The sequence below is a fragment of the Sciurus carolinensis genome, chromosome 8 (genome assembly GCF_902686445.1).
Source record: "Sciurus carolinensis chromosome 8, mSciCar1.2, whole genome shotgun sequence".
In the NCBI taxonomy this organism is placed as follows: domain Eukaryota; kingdom Metazoa; phylum Chordata; class Mammalia; order Rodentia; family Sciuridae; genus Sciurus; species Sciurus carolinensis.
Window position 1 is genome coordinate 101696613 of NC_062220.1, and position 21119 is coordinate 101717731.

General features: G+C 35.3%; 1 protein-coding gene and 1 pseudogene across 1 annotated transcript in view; one reads left to right on the forward strand and one right to left on the reverse strand.

The window, feature by feature from the left end:
• The window catches only part of LOC124990713 (cytochrome c oxidase assembly factor 1 homolog), a 47173-nt gene extending 35010 nt beyond the window's left edge, over positions 1 to 12163 (reverse strand). The window contains exon 1 of the mRNA XM_047560975.1: positions 12149 to 12163. The gene's annotated coding sequence lies outside the window, so the exon portion shown is untranslated. The remainder of the gene's footprint in view (positions 1 to 12148) is intronic.
• A 351-nt stretch (positions 12164 to 12514) lies between these two features.
• On the forward strand, positions 12515 to 13044 carry LOC124991370 (protein mono-ADP-ribosyltransferase PARP11-like; annotated as a pseudogene).
• The last annotated feature ends 8075 nt before the right edge of the window (positions 13045 to 21119 follow it).

Here is a 21119-nt window from a genome sequence, read left to right on the forward strand (position 1 = left end):
AAACTTTAGGACCATTAAACAATTCTCCACTTCCTCTTCAATCCCATTCCTGGCAACCAATATTTTGCATTCTGTTTCTATTAATTTGACTTCTTTAGATACCTCAAGAGTAGAATTACTTATTTTACTTAGCCATCATAAAAAGAAAATTGTTTCACATAGTGTGGTGTCCAACCTCAAGGTTCATTCACATTTTAGCATGTGACTGAATCTCCTTTCTTTTAAAGACTAACTAAAATTCTGTGCATAAATTTTTAAATAGGTAAAATTTATGTTTTTTTAAGACAGGATAGTAGTTACCTTTAGGGAATAACTACTATGAAGATAGTGCCTGGGCACAATATGAAGGAAACTTCTGGATTAGTAATGTCTTATTTCCTAAGTCATATGGTGATTACAGAAACACGTTCACTTTGTAGTAACTTATCAAACAGTACAAAGATAATCTGTGTACTTTTAAATATAATTCAACAAATTTCAAGACAAGTTATATATTAAAATGTATGTCAATATAAAACTTGAATACAGTATTCCATATTTTCATTTTTAAATGATTGCTTGATGCTTCCATATTCCCAGAAATACTCATATTTCTATACCTTGGATCTGAATACAGTAGTGTTTAATGATTTTTTTTAAGATTAATTCAGTCTTTGTTGATTTAGGGGGGAAAGGAGATACAAGGGATAAAACCCAGGGCCTCATGCATGCTAAGCACCACCAATGAGCTATACCCCAGCCCTCATTCAGTCTTAGATTTAAGATTTTTATTTTATATTCCAGCAAAAGAGAAAGGTAACTGGCTAAAAATGATTCTTCTGTTATAAAGAATTTAGTTCCCAGGAGTAATCAAGTCCACAGGAAATGTCTGATAATTTGAGTCAGTGAAGAAAGACTCCTATAGTCACTGACATTATGAGTATTTGCAGGGTGCTAATATGTGGTACCCACTAAGGATCTAGCATTCAGATACCCATTCTTTAAACCTAGATGGTCTAGCTTTAGAAGATAAATTTTCATACTTGGGAATATGAATGTTTAACAACCACCTCAGGATCCACCTACACCTTTAACTGGTTCTTAACCACCACATGCAAATCTATCAGGCTGAAGCAGTTTCTACTTGAATTAAAGTGGACAGGCTTGCAAAGTAGGTAAAACTATCAAGAGGTTCAAAGAAGGAAAGTAATAAAGCATAACCTTTTGATGATACCTGCATCCCTGCCTCCACATCAATGTCACAGATGGGTTCAAGAGTCAATGCTCCTAAGAATAAGAACAGCAGAGAGCATGCCTCTCTCACACACCATCACACCCGATTCCAGGTCTACAGGGCTTCTTAAATCTAACAAGGGCACATTTCTAACTTTCCTGTTGCACTTTCTTAACTATAGTAGTTTCTCCCTCTTAAAACTAATCTAAGAGCTGGGGAGATAGCTCAGTTGGTAGAGAGCTCGACTTGCAAGCACAAGGCCCTGGGTTCAATCCCCAGCATCCAAAAAAAAAAAAAAAAAAAAAAAAAAAAAACTAATCTAAGATGAGAATAATAATTGTGAGAATCTCAAATGAGAGTTAAAGATAATTAAATTATACTGTCCAATAAAGAAACTCATGTGCATGGCCCTGCAAATGTTCTTAAAACAGCTTAGGAGAATATCTGGAGGGTAAGATATTTAACAACCAAAGAACAACAATTATCAGTATATTTAATTAAAGTTTGCTACTATTAGAGGTCCAAAGATTATTAAGCCAATAAATCAGTAATCTGTATTTAAATCAGTAAAGCATATTTTTCTTAAAAGTATATAATGTGAGAAAAAGTCCCACTTTTTTTCTCTAAGTAATCTTGTGGAGAATTACTGAGTTTTCTTCATTGTGGATTTGCTACTTTGTAGAGCCTGATGTTTCAACAAAAGAAAAATAATATCTTCTATTTGTGTTTCTGGTCTTAATTATAGTCAACTAAGGACTAGTACATAGTCTTTAAAAATACACAGATGGGTAAAGTTAGGGGCAAATTTTTCTTCTGAGCTCTGTTTCTTTTAAAAGGATATATCACAAGAAACAAATAGGTCCTAAAACGGATGAATTCATTGTTAAGGCAAGAATATGTATAAAATGTTAGATTTAGGTTCATGACTTATGATAGTTTTAAACCCCTCCTCTCTGTTCTACCCTTAATAAAACCAGACTTGACACTAAATATTGTTCTAAATTTATGAACAGTTTCAAAATGCCTACTTCCACAACTGGTCATCAGCTGGGACCAGTTCTCCCTACAAGAATATACCACAAAGTGTAATAGAGTTCCTGATAGTTTAAATAAACTGACATTTATCATTCTGCTAGCATTTTCTTCATGTTCTCAATTTTTTATTTCTTTTACTTTCAAAAATCTCAATATTCATAAGTTCTCATGTGGCTTTTCCTTTTATGGAAGCATGTTAGAAATTTGTATAGTCAAATATGAGAACTGCTATTTCAAAACATACTTCTATGGGGTGACTGTGAAATTTTTGCATTTGGATACAAAATTACTCCATAACCCATTTATTAAGCACTCCTACCCACTGGACCTGCAGTAGGTGTTTACATATTAATTACTTAAATCATGTCTATTTACTATATTACCATCATTATCATTGTGAACTACGCCATCAATGGAACAAGGGAAAAACAGATATTTCCCCAAATAGATTTGAGCTCTTTATCTACATCAGATGTCTTATGAGATCAAAACATATAGTAATTGATACCCTACTTTTATTGTGTGGGGAAAGGACTTATATCCTAGTAGGGGTGAAGGTGGATCTCAGCATCATTTGTTTTCTTGGATTCCCATACTTACCTGTAACTGCCAGGTCTTTGGCATTCAGCATGATAAATTACTAAAGGCAAAAGCAAAAACAAATAGAAGTGCCAATGAATTATAATGCCTGATCCATACTATGAATTCAATAAATATCTGTCCAAATAAGAAAATGTAAATATCTTGTTTCTTCATTACCACCAAACCACTAAATGACTGTTTAGCCATTTTATCCAGAAACAGTGATCCAACAATACAGGATTTATTCTGAAGATTCCACACAGTTCTTTGTACTATATTACATAGCTTGTTTCATAAGTTAACTAATTCTTTCACAATTAGTCAGTATTTGAAAAAGATAATGCAGAAACATAGAAATGGGCTGAGTAGCCCCAGCTAGAAGGTCTAAATGGTACTATTTTAAAGAATAATGAAGATTAAAAAAAAAAAAAAAAAAGCAATTTACACTTTGTAAAAGCCAAGAAAGTTTTGAGTTGTTCTTATGAGCTTATGCTTTGATTATCTTGGTATAATCAAGTCATTAATCTTTGAAAACACCAGTGGCTATGAGAGTTTTTTAAATAAGAGGGGGTTCAATAATGGCTTCCTAAACAGAATTTTTAAATGTCTTCCTCTTTCCCCACCCAACAACATTTCTACCACTTCAGTGTTATATAAATTGTAAATTTCCAACAGTTATCAGTGACTAAGATGGTCTCCAATAAAACTCAAAACAGTTCTTAAAATTTACTTGGGTACTTCTGTTCTGTTTCATGTGTTAATTTGCCTTAGATTCAATATAATACCATGTTAGGCAAATGGTAAGCATTTAATATACAAGGATTATTTCTTTCTTGCTCCGAAGTGAAAAGGGTTTTAAAAACAAGAATTTTGAGGAAGAGTTGGAAAAATCACCTGAGACATATAAAACTCCTGGTAATATTATTATGGGCAATGTGCTACTAAACCACTCCTTGTGCATTAAAAGAATTAACATAGCAATTTGCTTTGTCTATAATTTCAGCCTGATGTAATTGTAAAGTTGGAGGGTGTGATTTATGACAAATGGGTCTGAGTCAAGGACAAGATTGCCTTGATGAATAGGCTTCATTTAGTTAGTTGCCAAGGAAGTAAATATGGAGAACTCACTATCAGGGCTTATCTTTGGGACTTCTAAGGGCAGACTTCCCAAGAACACCCTCCTTCCAACTAAGTCTGTGCTCTACCCAGCTGAACTATGGCATGGGAATTAGGTATTTTCAAATCATCTAATAAAACTGACAGAATTGCTTGCGTGAAGGTAATTTTAAGGGTTAAAGGTCATTATCCAAGTTTATTCACAACAGATATGCTTTGTTTTTCTTAGAAACCCTCAACATAGGAATGGCCTTTCTGCCCCCCCTCCTTCACATGACGAGTGACATTACAATCACAAATATGCTGCAGATTATAGAATAAATGCATTCACTTTAGCAACATCTTTCACTCCTGCTCAATGAAACAAGTTGAAACTATTACAATGTAAATCCATCTTAATTTGTATTTTGAAAGTAAATTAATTACAAACTTTAATTCACTTTTGGATAACTGCTACACTTCAGAACCACTCACTCACTATTCTGAATTATAGGGGGATAATGGCACAGAGATAGATCATACTTCAAAGGAAAAGTGCTTTTGGCACACAGTTCAAGAGAATTTACATGAAAAATCTTATCAAGGAATCCTATTTTGAAGTCCAGCAAAGCCAGATGTTAATCACTGGCTCATCTGTAATATTTGAATAAAATTAATGATTCTCACATCCTTGATAGAAAACTCTTTGTTTCTCCAACTAGTCACCTAACCTAAGATTTCTAACCTAAGATGAAATTTAGACTACTGAATTATTTGGTTATGTATTTTTTAAAATGCTGATGAGCTATAGTTTATTCTCATAAAAAATTGCAACCAAACAGTACATAAAAGTCAAGAATTCGGACTAGAAGCTATTTCCTGGGCTGGGGATATAGCTCAGGGGTTAAGCACCCCTAGGTTCAATCCCCGGTACAAAAAAAGAAAAACTGGCTTGTAATTGAAGCTATTTTCTCTGCATGTCTTATATGATTTAAGGCACTACCTATGCTCTCATCAAGTTCACTTAAACCATTAATGAAATTTCTTACTACAATAACAGTGAACTAGGTTTTAGAGATTGACTCTACTATAACTTAATCTGTATACAGTATTTAAAAAGGCTTTTCAATAGTGTTAAAAAAATGATAAAATAGTAAGAAACTACCAAGTCAAAAAATTAAAGGAGGAATTCAACAAATGGTGCAGCAACCTATCAACATACAAAAGAATGAAGTTGGGCCCTTACCTTACAACATACACAAAAATTATGTGTTAGATCAAAAACCTAAACGTAAGAGCTAAAACTATAAAAATATTTTTAAAAACATAGAAGGAAAGCTCCATGACATTGGATTTGGCAATAATTAATTGGAAATAAAATCAAAAGAATAGGCGACAAATGAAAATAGATCAATTTGACTGCCTCAAAATTAAAAACTTATATATGAAAGAACATTACTGACATAGTAAAAAAGCAACCCATGCAAGGCTGGAGATATAATTCAGTGATAGAGCATTTGCTACCAGGAATAAGGCCCTGGGTTTGATTCCCAGCATGACCAAAAATAAATAAATAAAAGCAATCCACAGAACTGGAGAAAATATTTGCAAATCACATATCCGATAATGGATTAATTTATGGACTATATCAAGAACTCCTAGAATTCAACAAAAAAATGGGGGAAGGGGGTGCCTAAATAGACATTTTTCCAGAAAAAAAAAGTTACTATCACTGTATAACAAATTACATCAAAATGTAGTGGCTTGAAAAAAGTTTTATTGTAGTCATGAATTCTGTGGGTCAGGATTATTAAAGAGAACAAAAAAGTAATAGATAATGTCTCAGACTGCAACTACGAAGACTCTTAGGGATAACTTAAGGGTATCTAGGAATGACTTAATGGTTGCATTGCCTTCTCTCACCTAGTCTCAGTTCTCAAGTAGTACTTTCATCACATTCTATTGGTCATAAGCTAGTCATGAGCCTGTGTAAATTCAACAGATAGAAATCCCTTCTCTCAGTGGAGGAGTATTAAGGTTACAGACTCTAAGAAGTAGGGAGCTGGAAGTATGGTTATCTTTGGAAAATACCAAGTGCCACCATCTTATAGTGTACATTCATAGTACATGCTTTTAACTACCATACTTAAAGATGTAGCAGTGCTTTTAAAAAGTAGGACTTTTTTTTGGTACGAGGAATTGAACCTAGGGCACTTAACCACTGAGCAACATCTCCAGCCCTTTTAAGACAAAGTCTCACTAAATTGGTAGGGTCTCACTAATTTGCTGCGGCTGGACTTGAATTTGAAATCCTCTGCCTCCCAAATCGCAGGGATTACAGGTGTGGTGCACCACCACACCCAGCTAAAAGAGGCACTTTTTAAAGTGTATAACAACCATGCTCTTGACCAGATTTGAAAGTTCTGAGGTAGTTTGAAATACTGTTCAGAATCTGGAAAGGGCAAAGGAACAAAACTTCTTTAGGCAATATTTCCTTTATTTACATTCATCTCCTTCTGGAACCCATCAGGGAAGACAGTGATTCCATTAAAAAAAAAAAAAAAAAAAAAAAGGTGTGTCTCAGCTTCTCCATGGTTGCTGCCAGTGGTAGCAAATTCCCATCATAAAGATCACTATGGATGGCTCTGGAGAAAGGGGGAAGAATGCCCACAGGGTATCCTATTCTCAAGAACTTTCAATAGTCTTCACGACCTTCTGTTGCCCAATATTATAGACCCAACCCAAATCAGACCTTGATTTTCTGAGGTCTTATTAAAATGTACACAACTCATGATTTACATAATTTACAAGTAAACCTACACATTTTTCATATTCAGATAGGAAGCTGCAAGTCTAAGTACAAGTTTACAAAATTTGGGAGGAATATAGCTGGGATGATGAATGTTGACAGTGCCATTCGGAACAAATATTAATTCTCTGTGTCATATGTTCTTAATCAAAACTCACTGCTAATTCTTCTGCCAATTTCAAATGATTTAGAGAAACTAGAGTGGAACTAAGCTGAAAAAAATCAGACTATGAAAAGCCTTTCTAATGTTAAACCTTTCAGAATCAGAGTCCTGAGGAAAACAGAGGCAAGTGTGAAATACAGTCTCACTGTTCTAAACACCTCTACCTTTATGAGATGCCAAAAGAGGATGATGTTTTATAGTGGTGCAGTTATTACTGGGGCTTTGAACAAACACCTTCTCAAGAGAACACTGTTCTAAAAATGGGAATTTCCATTAAATCTGGTTATGATTTGTTAAAAAATAAAATAAAGTAAAAACTGTATTTTTAACAAATACTTCATTGATACAAAAGGAAAAATCAAGAATACTTTGATTTATGCACTAGTGAATATATAAAACATAGCTATGATGCATTTGCAATTTACAGAGAAATATTTTAGTAAAAATCAGCATAATTGGTTCAATATTATTTGGAAATATTAGTTTAGTACTAATTTTAAAAAAATAAAAACTGCTTTACCAGTTCAACTTTATTTCAATAATTCAAGTCAGATTTCCATTTTGAATAAAATTTCAATTAACACAAACAACTTGGACTGGATAACTGAAACAACCAAACAAACATTTAATGAATAAACTTTCCTGCTAACACTTTGCCTAAGTAAATTTTTCCAAAGGTACTGTGATCTTGACTAGTGAGCCAGGCTTTGTATCTTTCAATAAATTAGAGAAGGGGAGAAAGTGGGGAGGGGAAGGTGACAATCGCACTAAATCCACCCCAGGCTGCCATATGTCACTTTTTGTCCTTTGCTGGTTCATTGGTTATTCATGAATTAACTACCTGAAAAGTGCTACATTTATCTTTACAGTCACAAAGCTATCAATACATTTCCAAGTATTCTGAGCCTTTGTTTTCAATGAAACAGTTTTGAAACAAAGACTCTGTTGTAGATGTCACTGCCCTAATACTATAACGCAAGTATAAAAAACTACATAAAATATGGTGAGTTTCCATGTTGACACTAGCCTGTGCCTTACTACTATTTTTTAAAGACTGTTATATCAAAGGAAAAGTAAAGCAGTCTCAGCTTTTAGACCCTTTGGCTTCTCGGGATTTCCACAGGCCCCAAAAATCCTATTCCCTCCTGTTTTTTGTTATCAATGGTCTTACTGTTTTCATTTCTTTTCTTTTTTTATATGTGCTTGTTTCTGGCAGTATCCTCTACTATTAACTTACCTCCTCAAAGCTACCAAGCTCTGACCATGGCTTTCCCAGGATGCATTACATCAGCTTTTGCTGGGAATCTATCCTAGAGTTCCTTTCCACCCACAGTCATCACTACAAAAGACTGCATGGGTCATTCAAACTCCAATTTGTTTGCCAGTATCTACGGAAGACATATTTTTTAAAAGGTATAAAACAGTTTCATCATATCAACAAAGAGAAATAAGCTTGTCTAAACCATTTTAGAGTGATTCCTGGATGGCTTCAAGCTTAAAACTACAACCACAAATCCATCAAATTTGTCCTGAAAGAAAAAGATTGGTGGGGAAAGATAAATTAAAAACATACCTGCATCTTAAACATTCTTTGAATAGTTTGAAGAATAAAAGCACAGTAAAATCTACACTCCAAAATTACTAGCATTTCAAAGTTTTTAAAAAAGAAAAAAAGTAAATTGAAGTTAATTTTCCCTAGATGTACTCAACAATAATTTTGTCAAAGTTCAAACACATGATAAAAGTCCTTTAGTGACTGAGGCTAAAGATCTACTCCAAAGAGAAAATAGCACTTCATAAATAGTCCCAACATATCATGTAAATCTGTTTTACTTCACTTTATCTTTTGAGGATGCTAAAATCTAAATTTCCTTATAATTCAAGAATGTGGCTGAGACCTGTACCTCCATCAGCAAACAGGAAAATGAGGCAGACAGAGACTTGATATTTCAGAACTCCACTATGATGTAAGATTAAGTCATCAAATTCCTAAAGTAATTACTACATGAGTTCAATGTTCAAATCTAAGAACACAAAAGGTAAAAATTCAAATACAGCTTGAACATTTTTATAATTTAAAATAACTTCTAATTGAAGAGGGTTTTCCATGTCAGTACACAGATGTTTTATAAATTATTTACTTCCCTAAGTCCCTAACCTGTTTCTTCTTTTTCAAGTACATCACCACTCGCTCAGTATTCTAGTATAAAAACCTCTTCTACCACACTGCTTTCATTCATTAGGATTAGGTTCACTAAAAATTGATTGTGTTCTCACAAAAAAGAAGCCCAGATATAGGCCAGTATATAATAGCTCATAGTGTCAGGGTTTTTCTTCATTTTGATGACCTGGCATCTCAACATGTGCCTTCCATTTTAAGATGGCTGCTTGAGTTCTTGCCATCACATGCATATAACATCTAGAAGGAATGAGTTCAGTAAAACAGGGTTCAAACCTTTTTTTTTTTCAACTTTTTTTTATTTGTTTTAATTAGTTATACATGACAGTAGACTGCACTTTGATACATCATATATAATGGAGTATAATCTCTCATTATTCTGCTTATACGATATAGAATACCATCTGTCATATAGTTATATATGTACATGAGTAATAATGTCTGATTCATTCTACTATCCTTCCTGCCCCCATCCTCCCTCCCCTGCCTTCACTCCCCTTTACCTAATCTAAAGAAGCTCTATTCTTCCCTAGCAGCCCACCCCATTATGAATTAGCATCTGGATATCAGAGAAAATATTAGGCTTTTGGTTTTTAGGGACTGGCTTATTTTGCTTAGCATGATATTCTCCAGCTCATCCATTTACCAGTAAATGCCATAATTTCATTCTTTAGGGCTAAGTAATATTCCATTTGTGTGTGTGTGTGTGTGTGTGTGTGTGTGTGTGCGCGTAAATATATATATATCCCACATTTTTTTAATTCATTCATCTGTTGAAGAGCACCTAGGTTAGTTCCATAATTTAGCTATTAATTGAGCTGCTATAAACATTAATATGGTTGCATCACTGTAATATACTGATTTTTAAGTCCTTTGGATATAAACAAAGATATGGGATAGTTGTGTCAAATTTTGGCTCCATTTCAAGTTTTCTGAGGCATCTCCACACCACTTTCCATACTGGTTGCACCAGTTTGCAACCCCACCAGCAATGTATGAGTGTGCCTTTTTCCCCACATCCTCACCAACATTTGTTGTTGTTTGTATTCTTGATAATTGCCATTCTAACCAAGGTGAGATGAAATCTTAAGAGTAGTTTTAATTTGCATTTCTCTAATTACTAAAGATGTTGAACATTGTTCATACATTTGTTGATTGATTGTATTTCTTCTGTGAAGTTCAGTTCCTTAGCCCACTTATTGATTGGGTTTTTGTTTGTGTTTGTTTGTGTGTGTGTGTGTGTATTAAAGTTTTTGAGTTCTTTATGTATCCCGGAGATTAATCCTCTGGGGTACATGTGGTAAAGATTTTCTTCCATTTTGTAGGCTCTGTCTTCATGTTTCCTTTGCTGAGAAGCTTTTCATTTTGAATCCATCCCATTTATTGATTCTTGATTTTACTTCTTGTGCTTTACACCTACTAGAATTTAAACAATGCTTCCACTTTCATTTTACTGGTTTGAATATAGATATGGCTGCTCTAGTACAAAAAGAACCTGAAAATGCAATTTCTTTTTCACTGAACAACAATGTGCCTGGCTAAAAAATAGGGTTCCATTATACCAAAAAAAAGCAAATGGATGATAAGATTGGCATGGTCACAGTCTCCAAGTTATTTCCCTCTTACACCATATGCTTTAAGTCCTCTCAATTCTTTATCACTATTTAGTCAAGTCAGCCCATTCAGAAGGATTATAATCATGTCATCATCACCTGTATGTGAACTGTAGCATCCTAACTCATCACTTTGACCCAGATGGTAATTAATGGTTTCAGTCAGGCACAGAAACTCAATAATGCGAGTTTACCCAAGTGTGGAAAGCAGCATCTCAGTAGGAGGCACCATACCATCTCATTCAAGCTCTTAAATGGCCCCTAAAGGTTCGAGTATTAAAGGCTTGATCCACAATGCAGCAGTGTCCAGATGTGGAGCCTTTGGGAGACGATTTGATAATGGAGGTTCTGACCTCAGGAATGGATTAATTAAGCTATGGTTCATAGCTTAATGGGTTGGGGAGAGGAGTTTCGTTATAAAAGCAAGCTCTCTCTTTGCTTCTCAGATGCCATGAAGTAAGCAGCTTTGCTCCACTATGTGCTCCCCACCATGTGTTCTGCCTTGTCAGAGACCTAAAAGCAATAAAATCAGCCCACCATAGAATGAAACCTCTGAAAACATGAGCCAAAATAAACCTTTCCTCCTTTTAAGTTGTTTTACTCAGGTATTTTGTCATGACAGAAGGGTTACTAACAGTAATTTCTGAGGAGCAATATAAATGTTTGTGACTAGTTTTATATAGCTGCTTAACAATTGTCACAAATTTAGTGGCTTGAAACAACATGAATTTGTTGTCTTAAAGAGTTGTTATTTAGAAGTCCAACACAGATCTTACTTTGAGATCGAAATGTCAATAGGGAACGTTTTTTTCTGGGGGCTCTATGGAAAACTACAGGTTTTGCCTTTTCTAGTTGAAGAGGCAGTCCATGTTCCTTAACTCAGTCTACTTTTCTTAACGTCCTCCATCTTGAATGCTATCAACAACAAACCTAGTACTCAGTCAGCAATCTTGCTGGCTGTCTCTCCCACTTCCCTCCTCTGCTTTTAGTAATCCTTGATTACACTGGGACCACAGACTCAATCCTAGATTATTTTAACAGTTTAGCTGATCAACAACCGTAAGTCCCTTTTGCCAAGTAACCTAATATATTCAGAGGTTCCAGAGATTAGGATACAAACATGTTTAGGGGGTTTATTCTGCCAATCACAGGGCTCCCACTATAGACATTTCTTCACTGGTTTGCATGGATAAAGCAGAGTTGGTTAGGAGAAAAAGCACAAACTGAGGAAAATAAGGATAACCACTGTGGTTCCAAGACTATGTTTTGTAGATTTTCAAGAAGAGGTGTAAACAAGGCTGCCATAGTGGCATCAACAGTAATATGGACCGGATTGGTTCAGAATAAAGTGGTTGGGCATCATTAGTACCAAACTATAAAAAATACAAAGAGGCAAAAAAATGGGGATGTGGACTGAGTTAGATACCAGAGTCTAAGGTTTAGTACCAGCTCAACATACCAGATCTCAGGTGATTCTCTGTCTTTTCTCATCTGTAAAACAAAAAGGTTAATCTAAATTATCCTCAAGGCTAGCTTGTGACAGGGAGCGGGGAGAAGGCCGGCCTGCATAAAAAGTGCCTCTCTGTCCCTGTGCTCCTGGGGACAACACCTCACAACACAACACCTCAGCCCTGCAGTTAGCTCCTTCCCCCAGGATCTCTCTGGCTGGATTTTGCCACCAATATGAGGGAAGCAAATCCACAGCCAATCAACTTTAAAACATGAAGAAATAAAAACCAGGAAATAATCACAAAGCATTCCTCGGAGAGAGTTTCCAAACATGAATGAAAAATCAAAACTAACTAGCCGTGTTCACTGAGCTCAGATGTTTCACAAAGCTGACAAATTCTTATCCAACACCACGGATAGTGAAATGGATGACAAGGGCACATCAGATACCCAGTGGGGATGGTTTTACCTGGCAGAATGTGGGAAGTAGCATATGTTTCAGTCAAATACCAACTTTCAAGTGAAATAGTAGTGAAGATATCGAAAAGAGCTTCAAAACAAATCCTTATGGCTCCATTTCTTTTACTACTTCCAAATTAGCTACAAGATAGACTTTGCAGAAATGAAGTAAATGAATCTCACCACTGGAAAACGGGACTTAATAAAAAAGGTTCCTTTTCTATCAATGCTTTCAGTTATATCTATGAAAATGAGGCAATCCCTATGCCACCACACTGGGAGAACGTGAATACTAAAGTACCATGTCAGCTTATTTCTCTTCACAATCAAACACATGAATATAACGAGGTTTCCAGTCTCTTTGGGAAAACAATGGATTGTAACTGAATTAAACGAATTTAGAGAATCCAAAATTTAGACCTATGGCAATTGTTTTGCAGGGTTTAAAGCTGTTCCTTTATTTTGGTACCAGGGATTGGACCCAGAGGCACTTCACTGAGCCACATCCCTAGCCCTTTTTTATATTTTATTTAGAGAGAGGGTTTCGTTGAGTTGCTTAGGGTCTCACTAAGTTGCTGAGGCTGGCTTTGAACTCTTGATCCTCCTGCCTCAACCTCCAGGAGTCGCTGGGATTACAAGCATGCGCCACTGCACCCAGCAAAGCTGTACATCTTGATGTAAACAGACATTACTAGTTTCAGGAACTGTTCAACTTTAATTTATGTTGAATTAGAAATCTCTGGAAACATTTTCACCTTTTTTATAAAAAAATAATTGCACTATCTTGCCTATAGTCATTTGCTTGTATTGATTTAAAGAACACTTTAAAACATACCTTCAAATTTCCTACTTAGCTTAGAGTTTATGCAGGTTTAAGATCTCAATTCAATACTGGATTTAGTTTAGAAATGACCTATTAGGTTGCTCAATGTGCATTTAACCTAAAAATAAAGCCCATTACAGAAAACAAAAAACAAATAAATTATCCTCTAAAGTTCCTTCCTTCCAAATCAAAATGCTATGAAGTAATGTAACGGGAGAAAAGAGTAGGGGGAAGGAAGACCAGAAGTTTAGTCTTCTTAAATCTGAAACCAGGGTTTAGTATTTCACCTTCCCAAAGGAATGAAGAATAGAAGAATAGATGTTTCTATTTTGAAGTCAGATAAATGATAACATGAAAACAGTAAGTAGTGGAAAAATCTGACTCTATAGCATCTCCATAACTCAAATTCAACTTAATCCATTTAAGTAAAAATAGTCAATAGGTGACATATTTTGATAATTCTAACAATATATAAAATAATAACATACCATTAGGAAAAGAAAGAAGATTGCCCAGTCCTTGTTTTGGGGGAGAAAGGATTGGGAAAGATGAAGGAACCCGTTCCTAAGAAATAGAAAGTATCACTCAAGATAATTTATTAATTATTTCTATCAAACAACAATATTGTCCATGAGATATGAATACTTATGAAGTACTGATTAAAACATTATATCACCAACTTGTATACTTTATATACAATTTTATTTTTTAAAAAAGAAAGAGGAGCTGGGGTTGTGGCTCAGTGGTAGAGCACTTACCTAGCAAGTATGAGGTACTGGGTTAAGTTCTCAGCACCACATAAAAATAACTAAATAAAATAAAGTTATTATGTCCATCTACAACTAAAAAAAATTTAAAAGAAAAAAAGAATCAATGTTGATTGCAGCAGTTTTCAATATATATTATATATTATATATTATATAGTCAATATAACCATACCCCTAGAAACAGTAACTAGGCTTTTTTCCCAGGAAAAAAATTATCAACATCTTATATAACTTTATCAGAGGAATATATTTGATACTAAAAAGCATAAAGAATTCCAGTCTACCTAAAGTTAAAGGGAAACTCCCTCCAAAATTATAATTAAGATGTTTCCTTTTGGTGCTAATTAACATTTATATAAAAATATGTAAAACTGTTTGAGAATTGAGAAATAGATTTATCTGGGCAGTTTACTGAGTAAGAAGAAAGCTGCTACAGTGGTTAGATAGACAGATATAGATAGATGAACATATAGATATCAATATATAGAGAACGAAATTCCCATTCTGAATAGTGAATATGTAAAATACAGTTATGTGGAATTGATACTTTAAGGACATAATATCTGGATTAAGAGTTAGACTATTAAGACCACGGAATCAAAGTATGGTGGTTTTGGTGACAATGAATTAAAAATTTGGAGACCTGAACACTATCCCCACAACCTCTAAAGACTAGGTTTGCTAATCTGTACAATGATAATATTCCAATATTTGAGAGGATGATAGTTATTTTAATATTTTTCACTGATAGCAACTATTAGAAAATAAGCATATACTGTCCAAGGAAAGACTTGCAATAAGGAAATTATGTTATGTTAAAAAGTATTAAATATTGAAACATGTCATCAAGAAAGCCGGCAAATTATTTTTCTATTCCTGTAATAGACTTTGTTAGAGCGGCAATATGTTCACAGCAAAACTAAAAAGAAAGTGTGCTTTCTTTTTCCCATGCTACTTTACATTATCTTTATTTTTCAACAGATTCTAAAAATATACCTAAAATAAATAGACCAGTATTGCCTGCTCCTAATAGTAATAAGTTCATTATAATATCCTATAGCTTGTGTTTCCCAGCTAAAGGAAAAATGAAAATTTTCCCAGAAAAATGAAAAATGAAGTTCATTGTGTTTTTTGTTTGAGTTTTTTTACAACAGTGGTCAAATACTAAATTGATAGTTGCCAAGGACAAAAGCAGAAGCTGGCAATGCACATTTATTCAATATATTTTAAATTTAAGAAAAATCATGGTGATCATTCACTAAGCTCTTCCATAAGTCAAACCTGGCTGGTGGCTATTTTCTAATCCCTAACTCTAGACTTCACATCAGCATCTTCAGTGTTTGGAACCAGGAAATGGGATGCGTACAAGTCCTCCCAGGTAATTTTATTATGTAGTTGAGAACCACTGCCAGCTAAAACCTGGCTCTCTCCTGCTGACCTCTTTTGCTGTGGCTATCTTCCCTTTTACACCTTTCTTTCCAATAGGCCTAGAGACAGGGTAGGTGTTCTCTCTTTCAATTATCTCCCCTGCCTCTCTAAAATTTCAGATGTGAGTTTCACATTATCAGTCTGCACCATCAATCCTCTTTGTTGCAATGATCAACATGACATCCCCAATGTTAACCCTTAAAAGATTTCAGCTCCTGGCAGTGACACTCTCTCCAACACTGCTCTTAACAAAATACATGTTTTATTTTTACTATCTATATAGATGATCTTTGACAACATCCTCTTCTATATTAAAATACCAGGTCTACCATCCACTGATCCTACTACCTTTTCACTATCCTTTAAACTAGTTTAGAATCCATGATCCACCATTCGAATCCTCCTACTTGGAATACACCCTCAATTATTTTGCCTCTTCTTCCTCCATCATCACCAGGCAAACCTCAATCCTAGATAAACCATACTCTCTACCTAATCTACCCAGGTGAATTTGGCTAGAGAATAAAACAAACATAACTCTTCTGGCTGATCTCACTGTACACTTAGGATCCACTGACTCCAACTGGGCCCTTGGTGTGACCTTGTAACCACATACCAGTTCACTAGTCTCCTGGTCACAACTTTTCCTCTCTTCCCACTTCCATGAATCCTCTCACTCCTCACACTCAGCAGCTGATCTTAATTCACTGAGAAAATAAAGGCAATCAGAACCTATCAGTTTACCTGCATTTGTGCCAAAGTACTCTGACCTGTGGCACTGTGGATGAAGTATCTGTGCTCCTTCTACAATCAAACCCTTCACTGTGCACAAACCCATTAACTTTCTACTCAGCTTTCCTCCACAAATCTCCCCTCTGTGTGTCATTAATTTCCTCTTCTCTGTTACATCATTTATATTAGCATCAATCACACCATAATAGCTCTCCTCATTTAAAAAACTCTTAATCCCACATCTTTCTCCTCCAAAGTTCGCCTTTGGAAAAAGACTCCTCAAAAATGATGTTTATTTTTGCTGCCTCCAATTCTTGTTTTCCACTCCTTCTTGAGGGCACATGGATCTAGCCTTAGCTCTTCACTACTCCACCACAACCAGCTCCTGTGAAAGGCTATAATAACACCCATGTTGTTAAAACCAATGGTCAAGTCTCAATATTCATCTCACTACATTTATCAGAACATTTGACATTGTTGACTAGTCCTTTTTTGAAACAGTCTGTACACACTAGCTTTCTGGATAACACTCACTCTTGGTTCTTCCCTTTACTGAGGAATCTTTTTCAGTCTCTAATGTTGGTAAGCCCCATACTCCAAAGCCTCATACTCCCAACACTGGAGTAGCCCAGAGTTCACCTTGAACTTGTACTTCTACACTAACTCTTTCATCAATCTCATAAGTGGCTTTAAGCCACTCCTGTACGCTGACATTAATACCTCTAGTTCAGACCTCTTTGTATTCCAGGCTCCTGTCATCACCTGCCTCAACCTCAATGCTGAGTAGGCATCTGGAACTTGCTTATTCAGAAACAAACCGGCTTTCTCCCTCCACCCCAAGTCTGCCACAGATCATTTTAAATGAATGGCAACTCCAATTACCCATCTGCCAGACCAAAAACCTTCTACTTTTCTCTTTACATTCCCACAGCTAACATATCAACATATTTTGTTGGCTCTACTTTCAAAATAAATCCAGATGCTGACCATTTTTCACCACCTTCACTTTTTACAACCTAAGACTAAGTTACCATCAGCTCTTGACTGGATTATAACAGCCTTCTAACTGTAACTAGTCTCCCTGCTTCCTCCCTTAGACTCCCTTATAATCTCCCCTCAACATAGCAACTACTATGATCTTTGTAAAACCCAAATAAGATCATGCCATGTACCTCTTCGAAACTCTCCATTTTCAGATGATGGTAATATTCAAATTATATGGCATAGTCTTTACAATGGCTTATAAGGCTCTCTATCAATTCTCTCATGTCTCACCCCCTTACTCTATTTCAATCACACTGGACTCCTTGCAGTTCTATGACCATCTCACACATAAGGGTCTAGTCATTTGCTATTCCCTCCACCTAGAATGTTCCTCCTCCAGTAAGCTATGTGGCACTTGCTCCCTTCCCTCTCTATCCACAGCACTTATTACCACATAAAGTACTATTCATTTTCTTGGTTATTCATTTTTCATTTCCCTTCACTAGAATGTAAACACATGGACGTCTGCTTGTCACTTAGCAGTCCTCAGCTGATCTGCTGAATAAATGAATGAATGATGCTTATACTCATTAATTAGAAAAATGTAAATGGGACAATATGAGGAGTCATTATAGTATCCTCACTTCTCCATTGAGGTATGTGTTCCAAGATCCCTAGTAGAAGCCCTAAAGTACAGATAATACTAAACCCTATATGTACTGTTTTTTTTTCCCCCTATATGTACATACCTATGTTAAAGTTTAATTTATAAATTAGGCAAATAAGAAATTAACATCAATAACTAATAGTTAAACAGAACAATTACAACAATATGCTATAATGAGAGTTACTTAAAACTTATGAGTAGTGTATTTCTATAATTTTCCACCTAATATTTTTAGAACAAAGGTGATCATGAGTAACTGAAACTGAGGAAAGTGAAACCACAGATAAAGGGGGTATACAGTACATATTAATCATGTGTCAAGAATTTAAGTCTGCTAAAATTGAGAGGGACCAGAATATGAAACAGGAAGTTTTATATGCCACCACTGGGAGTATAAATTAATACAAATAATTTAGAGAACAACTTGGTAATGACTTGGAAAGCTGAAGATGCATATATCATTCACCCTGGCAATTGCATTTCTATGGATATATCCTAGGCTCTGGGGCCTATAGGAACTCTCTCACAAGTACAGAAGGAGATCCCTGTAAGAATATTCACTACCAGGGGCTGGGGTTGTAGCTCAGTGGTAGAGTGTCCGCTTAGCATGTGTGAGGCACTGGGTTCAATTCTTAGCACCATATAAAAATAAAAATAAAATAAAGGCATTGTGTCCATCTATAACTGGAAAACAATTTTTTGTGTGTGGTGCTGAGGATTGAACCCAAGGCCTTGTGCATGCAAGGCAAGCACTCTACCAACTGAGCTATCTCCCCAGTCCTAAAACTGAAAATTTTTAAAAAAAGGAATATTCACTACCACACTGTTCATAAACCTTAGATATCTAACATCAGGAAATATATAAACTGTGATAGAAATGCACAATAGAATACTACACACAGCTAAAACGAATGACCAATCTACAAATATCAACATGACTCTAGTCCAAAACCACAATGATGAACTAATTTTTGAAAAGTTACAGAATGATATGTACACTATATTTCATATTTATATATAATGTGCACATACATACATATGTATAAATAATTGGAAACATGGAAGACAAAGCTATCTTGTATGTGGCTGCATTCATACATAATGGTATATATCAGAAGAGTGGTTACCCCTGAGCAGGAAAAAAGGGAGAAAAAGGTTCACAAAGATTACACAGTTGCTTCAACTATATCCACTTTCTTTCAAAAAAAAAAAAAAACTGAGAAAATATCAGTTTCAATAGAAGTGAATGATAGGTACATGGGTAATTATATATACTATTCTCTAAATTCTTCCATATATTTAAAATATTCGTTCTTTTTATCAAGTATAAGTATATTCTATGGAAGCTTATTTGATTAAAATTTCACATTTTCCAAACTTCATACCTAACAATAGCCAGGCTTTTCTAATTTAAATGAATGGCGAAGCTGCCAGGGCTTTTCTGAAAATTCTGGAATTCCACAGAAGGTTGGCTGCCCAAACACTCACTTTTATTTCTACCTTAGCTTCCTTTCCTTAAAAAGGCCTCCAAGAGGGTCGTTTCTATTTAAATATTAATCATCTGTAAACATCATATAAATGCACTGCCCTAGGCAAGGGCTATGAAATAGAAGTGCAACTCAAAGCAGACACAGCAATAGGCAGAACTCATGTGAGCTTCTATAATCACAGTTGGTACTGATGACTAATGTAAAGGCATCATTTAGAGACTTGGGTTTCTAAATAATAGCAGGAGAAGGATATCTCTGTGTTCTCAGACATTTTACCAAACCCAGAAAGTGCCTATGTGAGTTCAAATCAGGAGACAAATACTCAAGACTGTTTATAAATTAGATAAGACCAACTGAAAATCCTGGCTCACTAAATCATAATCTATAGCAAAACTGACTTTGCAAGGTCAAAGCAAAAGTTATGGAATTGTATACAATATGAAGGGCAAATGTTTAGCCAATAAACAGATTAATCAGAAAATTTAGCTTAATTTCAGCAATTTCAGTACAGCCAACTTGACCTCATAGACAAGATCATTTTTTTAAAATCTCAAACATGAGAACTGATAACTAATTTATACACCCAGAAGCATATACTAAGCTCACCGGTATAAAGAACAAACTTCTTGATGCCATGGTTTCCTTGTTATAACACACTATACTTGCCAGGCATCTACTAATATTTACATAGTATCTTTAAGAATCCAAGGATAATGACCAGACACCATGGTGATCACCTATAATCCCAGTTACTGGGGTGGCTAAGTAGAGGGATCGCAAGTTCAAGGCATGCCTGAGCAATTTAGTGAGACTCTGTCTCAAAATAGGGCTGGAGGTTGGGGATATAGCTCAGTTGGTAGAGTGCTCACCTCACAAGTAAAAGGCCCCGGGTTCAAATCCCCAGCACCGCAAAATAAATAAGTAATAAATAAGTAAATATAGGGCTGGGGATGTACGTCAGTGGTAGAATAACCCTGGCTTCGATCTCCAGTACTGAAAAAATAAAATAAAATCACAGTACAAAAGGCAATATAAAACCTGCTGAACATAATCATAGTGAAGATTTCAAAAGTTGTTGCACTAAGCAGCCATGAGCCAAGAAAAAAAAAAAAACAATGCCTGCCAACTAGCTCCAACAACTCTATTATGCTTGCCATTTGTATAAACTATGTTAGTGGCTGTGAGATGTGAATCATAAACAGCTTGTAACATTTGCATGATTTTGGATCCTTGGTTTCCAAGGGCACTAATCTATACTAGAATGTGCTTTAAAGGGCCATTATCAGTTAGTACTGATTAAATAACTAATTTTCACAATTAGACATTGTTTGGAGGACACACCAACCACACACTTTTCTACCACAAATGATCCCTCTGCATAAGGGTTGCTATATTCATTCTGAAAAGCATCTGCACAACTGAAAGTCACAAGCTCTCACCATTACCACCTTATATTAGCATAAACATTCTTGCAATTGTACACAAGAAAGTTCAAATTCCCTAAGGCTTTATTTTAGCACTGAAGCAACATCTAGGCCTTGGGAAAACTCTGAACTGGGTGGGTTAGGAAAGCTACAATTATATCTTGACTGCCTTCATCAAATTACAGGAGTGGGAGGTAAAGACACTAA